Raw genomic sequence first — 12,500 nt, forward strand, 5'->3', positions numbered from 1 at the left:
GTCAAACTGTAGTCCACTGAGTCTTAGTCAAACTGTAGTCCGCTGAGTCTTAGTCAAACTGTAGTCCACTGAGTCTTAGTCAAACTGTAGTCCACTGAGTCTTAGTCAAACTGTAGTCCACTGAGTCTTAGTCAAACTGTAGTCCGCTGAGTCTTAGTCAAACTGTAGTCCACTGAGTCTTAGTCAAACTGTAGTCCACTGAGTCTTAGTCAAACTGTAGTCCACTGAGTCTTAGTCAAACTGTAGTCCACTGAGTCTTAGTCAACTGTAGTCCACTGAGTCTTAGTCAAACTGTAGTCCACTGAGTCTTAGTCAAACTGTAGTCCACTGAGTCTTAGTCAAACTGTAGTCCACTGAGTCTTTAGTCAACTGTAGTCCACTGAGTCTTAGTCAACTGTAGTCCACTGAGTCTTAGTCAAACTGTAGTCCACTGAGTCTTAGTCAACTGTAGTCCACTGAGTCTTAGTCAACTGTAGTCCACTGAGTCTTAGTCAAACTGTAGTCCACTGAGTCTTAGTCAACTGTAGTCCACTGAGTCTTAGTCAAACTGTAGTCCACTGAGTCTTAGTCAACTGTAGTCCACTGAGTCTTAGTCAAACTGTAGTCCACTGAGTCTTAGTCAAACTGTAGTCCACTGAGTCTTAGTCAACTGTAGTCCACTGAGTCTTAGTCAACTGTAGTCCACTGAGTCTTAGTCAAACTGTAGTCCACTGAGTCTTAGTCAAACTGTAGTCCACTGAGTCTTAGTCAAACTGTAGTCCACTGAGTCTTAGTCAAACTGTAGTCCACTGAGTCTTAGTCAAACTGTAGTCCACTGAGTCTTAGTCAACTGTAGTCCACTGAGTCTTAGGTCTTAGTCAAACTGTAGTCCACTGAGTCTTAGTCAACTGTAGTCCACTGAGTCTTAGTCAACTGTAGTCCACTGAGTCTTAGTCAAACTGTAGTCTACTGAGTCTTAGTCAACTGTAGTCCACTGAGTCTTAGTCAAACTGTAGTCCACTGAGTCTTAGTCAACTGTAGTCCACTGAGTCTTAGTCAACTGTAGTCCACTGAGTCTTAGTCAAACTGTAGTCCACTGAGTCTTAGTCAACTGTAGTCCACTGAGTCTTAGTCAACTGTAGTCCACTGAGTCTTAGTCAAACTGTAGTCCACTGAGTCTTAGTCAACTGTAGTCCACTGAGTCTTAGTCAACTGTAGTCCACTGAGTCTTAGTCAAACTGTAGTCCACTGAGTCTTAGTCAACTGTAGTCCACTGAGTCTTAGTCAACTGTAGTCCACTGAGTCTTAGTCATACTGTAGTCCACTGAGTCTTAGTCAACTGTAGTCCACTGAGTCTTAGTCAACTGTAGTCCACTGAGTCTTAGTCAAACTGTAGTCCACTGAGTCTTAGTCAAACTGTAGTCCACTGAGTCTTAGTCAACTGTAGTCCACTGAGTCTTAGTCAAACTGTAGTCCACAGAGTCTTAGTCAACTGTAGTCCACTGAGTCTTAGTCAACTGTAGTCCACTGAGTCTTAGTCAAACTGTAGTCCACTGAGTCTTTAGTCAACTGTAGTCCACTGAGTCTTAGTCAAACTGTAGTCCACTGAGTCTTAGTCAACTGTAGTCCACTGAGTCTTAGTCAAACTGTAGTCCACTGAGTCTTTAGTCAACTGTAGTCCACTGAGTCTTAGTCAAACTGTAGTCCACTGAGTCTTAGTCAAACTGTAGTCCACTGAGTCTTAGTCAAACTGTAGTCCACTGAGTCTTTAGTCAACTGTAGTCCACTGAGTCTTAGTCAAACTGTAGTCCACTGAGTCTTAGTCAACTGTAGTCCACTGAGTCTTAGTCAAACTGTAGTCCACTGAGTCTTTAGTCAACTGTAGTCCACTGAGTCTTAGTCAAACTGTAGTCCACTGAGTCTTAGTCAACTGTAGTCCACTGAGTCTTAGTCAAACTGTAGTCCACTGAGTCTTTAGTCAACTGTAGTCCACTGAGTCTTAGTCAAACTGTAGTCCACTGAGTCTTAGTCAACTGTAGTCCACTGAGTCTTAGTCAAACTGTAGTCCGCTGAGTCTTAGTCAACTGTAGTCCACTGAGTCTTAGTCAACTGTAGTCCGCTGAGTCTTAGTCAACTGTAGTCCACTGAGTCTTAGTCAACTGTAGTCCACGGAGTCTTAGTCAGCCAAGTGTAGTACACTGAGTCTTAGTCAGCCAAGTGTAGTCCACGGAGTCTTAGTCAATGTACCTCACATTGCAGGGAGTTGGACATGACTGACATGACAAAATAACATGCGCTTTGCTTTCGCATGATTGGCCTATTTGGGGACTTAAACAACACTGGGTGCCAGTGGTTTGACTAATGGCTCATTTATACTCCATTTTCATACGTAAATAGATGCGTCCGTTTCAAACGTTATTATCGTCACTGCCAACATACTTCTTCCATGTGTCTTTCACGTTGGTATCATACATCCACCAGTGGGCAGTAGAGAGTCAAATGCACGAGTGTGTGTGTGGCTTTGCTGCGTTTCATGCGTATCCGTAAGCTTTCAGATGACGGACAGAAAACGCACGAAATGAACCCAGAGTACAGACAGAAGGCTCTGTCCATCTCCGTCTTTAACCTAGAGTATAATTGGGCCTTAACACTGCCTTGGGTAACTGGGTTCTCAGCACAGATAGTTGTTAATGTATGTTTCTTCTCTCTTTTGGGGGGGGTGGGGGGGGTGTTGTGTGTTGGATGGAAAGGACGGTGAAGAGCTTGCTATATTTGGCTGGATGATGGATGTGACAAAATGGATAATCGGTATACAGCAACACACCTGTCATATACAGCTTTTCATATCCTTGCTCCTGGCAGGGACTAATAACCGTATCTAGACAGGGTGGGTGCTCAGGTGGGCAGCAATTTGTGAGAATGCACACAGTGATACACACGTGCATGCACACACACACACACACACATGCACGCACGCACTCACGCACGCACGCACGCACACACACACACACACACACACACACACACACATAAGCGTATTCACAAAACTTCTTAGTCAAAGACAAAGAGGACACCGTTTATTATTCAAACACCATTACTGCAACACACACTCACACACACACACACACATACAGACAAATGTACACACACACACACACACACACACACACACACACACACACACACACACACACACACACACACACACACACACACATTGACTTTGGGCCTTTGAAAAACCTCTAGAGGTTGAAGCCACAACAAAGCAAGGAAGAAGGGCCTGAAAGTGAAAGAAATAAAATAAAAACACTGGCCAGCAGCAAAACTGCCATCTCAAATTAAAATTTCATCTCAGGCTCCAAGGAGTATATAAGTGTGTAAAATATATATATTGATGATTTATTGGACATACAGAGCTGGTTGAGGGCCGTTAATCATATGCCATATATATAGCCGCCATATATAGAGCCATATAGTTGAAATATGTATGCCATAAAAAGGATGCAAGACGTATGGGAGAGTGGAAAAAATGCGGCATGATGTGAAAGCTTGTCTTTGATTGCAGGTAGGAAGGGAGGAAGAGGAGGGAGGAAGGGGAGGGAGGGAAGGGAGGGCGGGAGGATGGAAGGAAGGAAAGGAGGGAGGGAGAAAAGAAAAGCAGTTGGGAGCGGACCCTCTCTCTTTGTCCCTCTCTCTTTGTCCCCTCTCCTCCCCTCCTCTCCCACCACTCCTCTCCTCTCTCCTCCCCTCCTCTCTCCTCTCCCCCCACTCCTCTCCTCCCCTCCTCTCTCCTCTCCCCCCCACTCCTCCCCTCCTCTCCCCCCACTCCTCTCCTCTCTCCTCCCCTCCTCTCTCCTCTCCCCCCACTCCTCTCCTCCCCTCCTCTCTCCTCTCCCCCCACTCCTCTCCTCCTCTCCCCCCCACTCCTCTCCTCTCTCCTCCCCTCCTCTCTCCTCTCCCCCCACTCCTCTCCTCTCTCCTCTCCCCCCACTCCTCTCCTCCCCTCCTCTCTCCTCTCCCCCCACTCCTCTCCTCCTCTCCCCCCCACTCCTCTCCTCTCTCCTCCCCTCCTCTCTCCTCTCCCCCCACTCCTCTCCACTCTCCCCCCCACTCCTCTTCCCTCCACCACTCTTCTCCTCTCAACATCCCCCCCTCCCCCCCGCCCCGTGCGGGCTGGATCTGCCCTTGCAGCCTCCTCTTGCGTTGTTTGCCCTCACAGTGATAGTCCCCTGCGCTGGTCTGGCCGCTCAACAGATGGGCAGTTGGCTCATTAACTTTAATACATGGAACATCAATTAGGCTGCAGTTAATTGGGATGCCGTGGAGGTGATTGCAAGGTAGCGGCACCGCATACGAAAGCCCCTCGCCCTTAATGAATGACTCTCATCATGAGTGAGATGGGTGCGTGTGTGCGCGTTGTGCCAATTCTGCCAAAAGCCAGGCAGCAAAGCATGGATGGATGGATAGATGGATGGATAGGTGAGGGATAGGTGATGGAGAGAGGGAAGAGGCAGACCGATTTTATTTGGGGGTGTTGCGTCACGTCCACTGACCTTGATGGGTTGATACTCCACAGGCCATCCACCCTCATTATTGTTTTTCTTTGTCCTCTTTGTTGTCTCTTCTGTCTCCCTTCATTTGCTCTTTACTTTTCTCTTTGCCTCTGTAACCCAGTAGAGAATTGGGTTCATAATTGTGTTTTATTTATTATTTTTATTATTATTTTCTGATTATTAGAACTGTGCTTCAAGTTATTCGTTTCAGATTTTGTTTTATTTACTTTTATAATAGTGTCACCCAAGTCACTCTGTGTAGACTTGGGTTTTACAGTCATGTCATGACATGTCAGTCATCCTGTCCAGATCACGTTTTAGAGGCTGACCTAGGTAATGCAGCCTTCTGATAGAGTGGAACGATTACAGGATACGCCCCTCTTAGCTGCTGCCGTGGTGACGACACACCCCCTCAGATCAGCGCACAGCCGAACATTCCAGAACATTAGAGAGAACGTCAAAGCGAACGAGTTATCTTGGTCAGAAACTATCAACACTTCGAGTGTACCATCACATGGCACTTGTGTAAGCAGAAGAGTTGGATTGACAACGGTATACGGGAGGTTGAGTTACTTTTCAAGAGACCGTCTTGGTGAGTTAGCTGTTGTGCTAAGTTAATGATAGCAGGCCGTAGCACGAGGTGCTACGTGCTACTTTGAGATTATAAAATGATTTTCATTGTCATTGTTTGCTGCTGTGGTGTTCAGATCAGAGAGGGGAACAGAAGACCTGTGTGCCAGGAGTTATAGGCAACTTTTGCCGAGCGTCTTGGTGAGTTGCAGTGAATGAGATGTGCTAAGTGGCTACTTGCTAACAATAAGGCTGGCTAACGTGATGTCAGCATTTACAGCCAGATTGAGAGGACACATTGCATTTACACTTGTGTTCAATGTGTACACAATGCATCCCTGACCACCTCCGGAGGTGGTTTGGCCGATCAGATTGCAATCCTTCTTCAATGCGTTTTGGGGGTGTTTACACCTGGCATTTCAATTGATAAAACACAATCTGATTGCAATCTGATCACATAAAACGCATGTTATACAACAGGTAGTTCCGGCCGAGCAATTTGATTGGACAAGAGGGATCTTACGAGTGCCTATATTTCACGATAATGCACTGGCGCTTCACTGTGTGTAGGGTAGGCTATATCACTCCGCTTCACAGCTGCTCTAATCAACAAAACAAACACCAGCCACGTTACATTGAACGTCATTCAAAGCGTAACCGAGAGCGCAAAGATGGATTTTTTTCCTAACATAACTTTTGACTTAAACTATGAATGCTCGTCAGAAGAGGACGAGGGGGAGCAACATTCTAATGCGGAAACCTCCAGGGGCCGGTTGCACCAACTGGTCTTAACTATGCCTGGTCGTAACTCCTACGTCGGTCTTATAAGACCATGGACTTACGCCTGTTGCACCAACACGGCTTACGTCTGGTCTTATATGCTGGTCGTAGCAATGCGCGTCCATGTGAATTGCCAGGGAATGCCCCCTGATTGGATGATGTTGCAAAAAATGTGCCTCGCGACCTGCTTGGAGCACTGTGCCACTACGCTCTCTCAGCCACTACTGTAAAACACCCTCCCTCCTCTCTCCCTCCCTCGCTCCGGGGGAAAATGGCGGCTATTGAGCCAGACAGACAGTCTGAATGAAATTGAATGTAACGTTTCCAATTCTATGTATTACATTCTAAAAAACTAACGGCAACATTTTGGAAGGCGGGTTAGGTTAACTAGTTAGTTATAATCTAACGTCGTGCTTTCAAAGACGGCGAACTGGCGGTGTTACGACGATGACGGTCAAAAAGGTCTCCGCGGAGATCTCTGTTACAGGCAGGCGCTACGCCTCCTCCTGACCAGGCGGGCTGATTAGGCTACATTTTCTGCAAAGGGAAAGCTGGGGGGACTATTTTTGTTGGCGGAGGAATAAATACAGAAATCATCTATTTTCTCAGCTTTTTGTCATTTTTTTTTAATCAGCTTTGTTTAATAGAACTGTTGTATAAAAGCAATATCACACTCGAGGTCGTGCATTGTTGGCTAATATTGGCACTGCTGTGATTATCTACGGCACTCGGCCTGCGGCCTCGTGCCTGCGACCGAATCACAGCAGTGCCAATATTAGCCAACAATGCACTCCCTCTCGTGTGATATTGCTTAATTAGCGCCAGGTGTAAGTGGCCTCTCTGTCCACTCTTCCCGGTACTGCGTTCAGGCGCCGAATCTTTTAACGGTACTACATACCGCCCCGTTCCGGTCTACTTTCACCAGTGTCTCTCTCAGAATTTCCCCTCATTCCACTTCACTCACACTTCTCCTCATTTTTCTCCCTCTCTAGTAACATAGATCCATAGATGGTCTCTCAGCTCTCTGTTCCCCTCGCCTCCTCTTCACATCACAATACATCTCTCTCATCGGCCATTTTCACCCTCTCTCTCTGCGCTCATCCCTTCTTTCGCCTTGAACTTTTTACTTCATTACTCCTTCCTGACCTTTGATGTAGGTTTGAGAGATGAGTGTGTGTGTGTGTGTGTGTGTGTGTGTGTGTGTGTGTGTGTGTGTGTGTGTGCAGCATGTCTGTGTGCATCTGTCTGCATGCATCCATTTGTGTGTGAGTGAATGCATCGATCCATGTATATAATATGTGCATATGTTTGTGTGTAAAAGGTGTGTTCGTTCTGTGTGCGCACATATTTGCATCATTTTTGTGTACACGTATAAATGCGCTAGTTGCGTGTGTGTGTGTGTGTGTGTGTGTGTGTGTGTCTGTGTGTGTGTGTGTGTGCGTGTCTCCATATATTAGTTTGTGGACAGCTATTCATGTATCTGTCAGGGGATAGTGCTGACTCAGCCAATCACAGCCGTGTGTCTTCCACAGGAAGCAGATGCACCTGCCAGCATGCCTGTCCCAGCTTACATGTAGAAAAATGGTGTGTGTGTGTGTGTGTGTGTGTGTTCCAGTCTAAATGTACACACACACACACACACACACACACAACAAAATGCTTCATTATGAACGCTTCAGTGCAGAGCATATAGCCTAGCCCCTACTCAGAAGACAATGCTGTTCATGTGTGTGTGTATGTGCGTGCACGCGCATGCACATACACACACACACACACACACACACACACACACACACACTATAGGCACGTTGCGTGTGTGTGTGTAGGGGAGCATGAATGTGAGCAGATTGTGTTGTATGTGGCAGGCTGGACACAGAGCTTACACACTTACATGTGCCTGGAACAGAATTGGGCTGTCTGTTGAACAAAACACATCTGCTGAGCTGGTGTCTCAGAGGTCTGTCTCACGCGTGACACCTACAGCAGGCTTTCTACCCTGCTGGAATGCTATTCTTTGATAATAAAGGTATACATCCCGTTGACTAACGGTGGAATATTGATTTTGTTCAACATAGGCGAGAGAGGGCGGGTGGGTGGGTTGAAATAATCGTTTTTCCCCCAGTCTTCCTCTGCGCTTCATAACTTGCTCGAAAAATGGGAATGCAATAACCTTCTATCCACTTTCTAATCCTGTCACATAACCGCTCGAGCTTTTCTTATCCTGAGAGGCCGTGCAGCCTCTTCTGTCTCTGTGTAAATATCACTGCCAGTCCCTGCAGGCTGCTGTGTATATATATATATATATGGGGGGTATAGATATGTCTGTGCTCGTGTGTGTTGGCCGTGGGGAGTGGAGGCGGGGCAGGCGGGTGGGGGGAGGGGCTTAGAGATAAGCAGTAACGAGGGACTGGTCGGGGTCATCCCTGATTTTATTAGACGATGGGAAATGGAGTCAAGGTGTCAGGGGTCAGGGGTCACTTTGGTTGTTGGTAAAAGTCATGCAGATCATAGAGGGCAGATCTCACCCCATGCCTGTGTGTGTGTGTGTGTCTGTGTGTGTGTCTGTCCGCACACGACCTGTGCACACAGTTATATGTGTGTGTGTGTGTGTGTGCGTGCGTGCGCGCGCTTGTGCGTGTGTGTGTGTACGACCTGTGCACACGCAGTTATGTGTGTGTGTGTGTGTGTGTGTGAGTGTGTACGACCTGTGCACACACAGTTATGTGTGTGTGTGTGTGTGTGTGCGCGCGCGCGTGTGTGTGTGTGTGTGTGTGTGTGTGTACGACCTGTGCACACACAGTTATGCGTGTATCCGTGTGTGTGTGTGTGTGTGTGTGTGTGTGTGTGTGTGTGTGTGTGTGTGTGTGTGTGTGTGCGCGCCTCCTATCACAGCTGACTGGACTGATGGCTCATTGTTCCAGCGGCTTATGTAATGTGAGCTCTTTAAGGCATTGGTATTGTCTTATTCCCCCAGTGAAGATGTGGAGTGGGTGGGCGTGGCTTCAGATGTGGAGTGGGTGGGCGTGGCTTCAGATGTGGAGTGGGTGGGCGTGGCTTCAGATGTGGAGTGGGTGGGCGTGGCTTCAGATGTGGAGTGGGTGGGCGTGGCTTCAGATGTGGAGTGGGTGGGCGTGGCTTCAGATGCGGAGTGGGTGGGCGTGGCTTCAGATGTGGAGCGGGTGGGCGTGGCTTCAGATGTGGAGTGGGTGGGCGTGGCTTCAGATGCGGAGTGGGTGGACGTGGCTTCAGATGTGGAGCGGGTGGGCGTGTCTTCAGATGTGGAGTGGGTGGACGTGGCTTCAGATGTGGAGCGGGTGGACGTGGCTTCAGATGTGGAGCGGGTGGGCGTGGCCTCAGATGTGGAGTGGGTGGGCGTGGCTTCAGATGCGGAGTGGGTGGGCGTGGCTTCAGATGTGGAGCGGGTGGGCGTGGCCTCAGATGCGGAGGGGGTGGGCGTGGCTTCAGATGTGGAGTGGGTGGGCGTGGTCTCAGATGCGGAGCGGGTGGACGTGGCTTCAGATGTGGAGTGGGTGGACGTGGCTTCAGATGTGGAGTGGGTGGACGTGGCTTCAGATGTGGAGTGGGTGGGCGTGGTCTCAGATGTGGAGTGGGTGGGCGTGGTCTCAGATGTGGAGTGGGTGGGCGTGGTCTCAGATGTGGAGTGGGTGGGCGTGGTCTCAGATGTGGAGTGGGTGGGCGTGGTCTCAGATGTGGAGTGGGTGGGCGTGGTCTCAGATGTGGAGTGGGTGGACGTGGCTTCAGATGTGGAGTGGGTGGGCGTGGCTTCAGATGTGGAGTGGGTGGACGTGGCTTCAGATGTGGAGTGGGTGGGCGTGGTCTCAGATGTGGAGTGGGTGGACGTGGCTTCAGATGTGGAGCGGGTGGACGTGGCTTCAGATGTGGAGTGGGTGGGCGTGGTCTCAGATGTGGAGTGGGTGGGCGTGGCTTCAGATGTGGAGCGGGTGGGCGTGTCTTCAGATGTGGAGTGGGTGGACGTGGCTTCAGATGTGGAGTGGGTGGACGTGGCTTCAGATGTGGAGTGGGTGGACGTGGCTTCAGATGTGGAGTGGGTGGGCGTGGTCTCAGATGTGGAGTGGGTGGGCGTGGTCTCAGATGTGGAGTGGGTGGGCGTGGTCTCAGATGTGGAGTGGGTGGGCGTGGTCTCAGATGTGGAGTGGGTGGACGTGGCTTCAGATGTGGAGTGGGTGGGCGTGGTCTCAGATGTGGAGTGGGTGGGCGTGGTCTCAGATGTGGAGTGGGTGGGCGTGGTCTCAGATGTGGAGTGGGTGGGCGTGGTCTCAGATGTGGAGTGGGTGGGCGTGGTCTCAGATGTGGAGTGGGTGGGCGTGGTCTCAGATGTGGAGTGGGTGGACGTGGCTTCAGATGTGGAGTGGGTGGACGTGGCCTCAGATGTGGAGCGGGTGGACGTGGCTTCAGATGTGGAGTGGGTGGACGTGGCTTCAGATGTGGAGCGGGTGGACGTGGCTTCAGATGTGGAGCGGGTGGACGTGGCTTCAGATGTGGAGTGGGTGGACGTGGCTTCAGATGTGGAGCGGGTGGACGTGGCTTCAGATGTGGAGTGGGTGGACGTGGCTTCAGATGTGGAGCGGGTGGACGTGGCTTCAGATGTGGAGTGGGTGGGCGTGGCCTCAGATGTGGAGTGGGTGGGCGTGGCCTCAGATGTGGAGTGGGTGGGCGTGGCCTCAGATGTGGAGTGGGTGGGCGTTGTTTTGTTTAGTTTTTCATACCGCTGCGCAAAGAGACAAGCATCAATTTTGACAGCGCAGCACGAGCCAGACGATAAGGCCTTGGCCACACTGATCCGTCATAAAATGGACAGAACGGATAGACGGATAGATTTATGTCCGTTGCATGTACAAGTAACCTACTTGTACAGCAGGTGGCGGTAAGCACCTTGAAGGTGTCAGCGACCCGCCTATAAACCGAGAGAAGAAGAAAGCTGGCGTCAGCTAGCTGTTAGCTCTGTGCGCTACGTTACTTATGTGGCAATAAAATGCCACTGAATGACCAGATTAGATGGTGAAATCAGACGGTGACACTGACTATCACGTTGTACAACAGCGGGATGGTGTACACAGTAGGGCTGTGGCGATTCACTTATCTCCCGATTCGATACTATCACGATTCTTGGGTGCCGATTCAATTTATATTGCGATTCTTAAGTATTGCGATTCTACGATTATTGCGATTCGATATTACGATTTATTGCGATTTTTGTTTATTTTTTTCTTTTCTTTTTTCAGTTTGTTTGCTTTTTTACACTAGATTAGAACATGGGAAAAGTTGAATCATACACTAGAGACTGTATATTATATATCATGAGTAGGGCTGGGCGATATAGTTAAAAACAGGGGCGGACTGGGATCATAATTCAGGCCGGGCATTAGATACCAAGCAGGCCAGGGTGATATGGGCCAACGCGCGTGAAATTTGGGCCGTTTGAAGCCAGATTTGGGCCGTTTGAAGTCCAATTTTACAATGAGATGCACCCACTTTAACCCTGAAGTGTAATTATTACTTCAGACTAACTAATAAAGTAATAAAACCACTAGTAAACCAGTAGGCGGCGCCTGGTTTGCTGTTCAGTGAGTGGCCTGACTGCAAGCACCCAATTTTTTTTTTTTTTTTTTTTTTTGCGATTATCGATTCTGGAATAAAAGATCGATCCAAAAAATCGTGACATTAAAAATCGCGATACTTAGGTGAATCGATTTTTTCCCCCACCCCTAGTACACAGCATTATTTATAGCTTCCTTCACCGCCTCGGCCGCCATCTTCTTTGAAAAGTTGAAACAAATCTCGGAACGCCTCCTCTCGAGACCTCGACTCTGATTGGCTAAACGGACAGTAACTATTCGACCATCCGACCATCCGATACGTCCATCCAGAAAAAGTTAATCCCTCTTCAACTTTCTGTCCATCAAAACGTATGCAAATTTTCTGGATACGTACGGTTCTGAGTGCTCCACGGACAGTCGGACAGCTGTCATTGAAAATGAATGGAAGTGAACAGAGAAATGAACGCACACGGACAGACACCACGGATCAGTGTGGCCAAGGCCTAAGCCTTGAATCCTATAGTTCAGTGGAAGCCTGGCAATCCAATCCCTGCAGGAACAGAGATCACTCCAAACACTGACATGTCCTGATGATGGAAAAGCACTGAAACACAGAGGCTGTGTCCCATTTAGCCACACGTGTCACATGACACGTGTGCACACTGCACATTTCACACAATGCATTATACTTTCTAGTTTGCAGTTAGCTCTCACTCATGTTTAATCTTCGCCACAAATTCTGACCACCAGGCCCAACTGGACAGCTTTATGGACACACGCACGCATACACACACGCACGCACGCACGCACGCACGCACGCACGCACGCACGCACACACACACACACACACACACACACACACACACACACACACACAGTTAACCCCTTCATGTGTCCCTCCTCAGCTGAATGCAAGAGAAGGATGTGAGAATAGAATTTTGGCTCCAGAGACTGTCCTCTGTCTTCAGGCTCCAGAGGACAGAGACTGTCCTCTGTCTTCAGGCTCCAGAGGACAGAGACTGTCCTCTGTCTTCAGGCT

Source organism: Poromitra crassiceps, assembly GCF_964638095.1.
Source record: "Poromitra crassiceps genome assembly, chromosome: 12".
In the NCBI taxonomy this organism is placed as follows: domain Eukaryota; kingdom Metazoa; phylum Chordata; class Actinopteri; order Beryciformes; family Melamphaidae; genus Poromitra; species Poromitra crassiceps.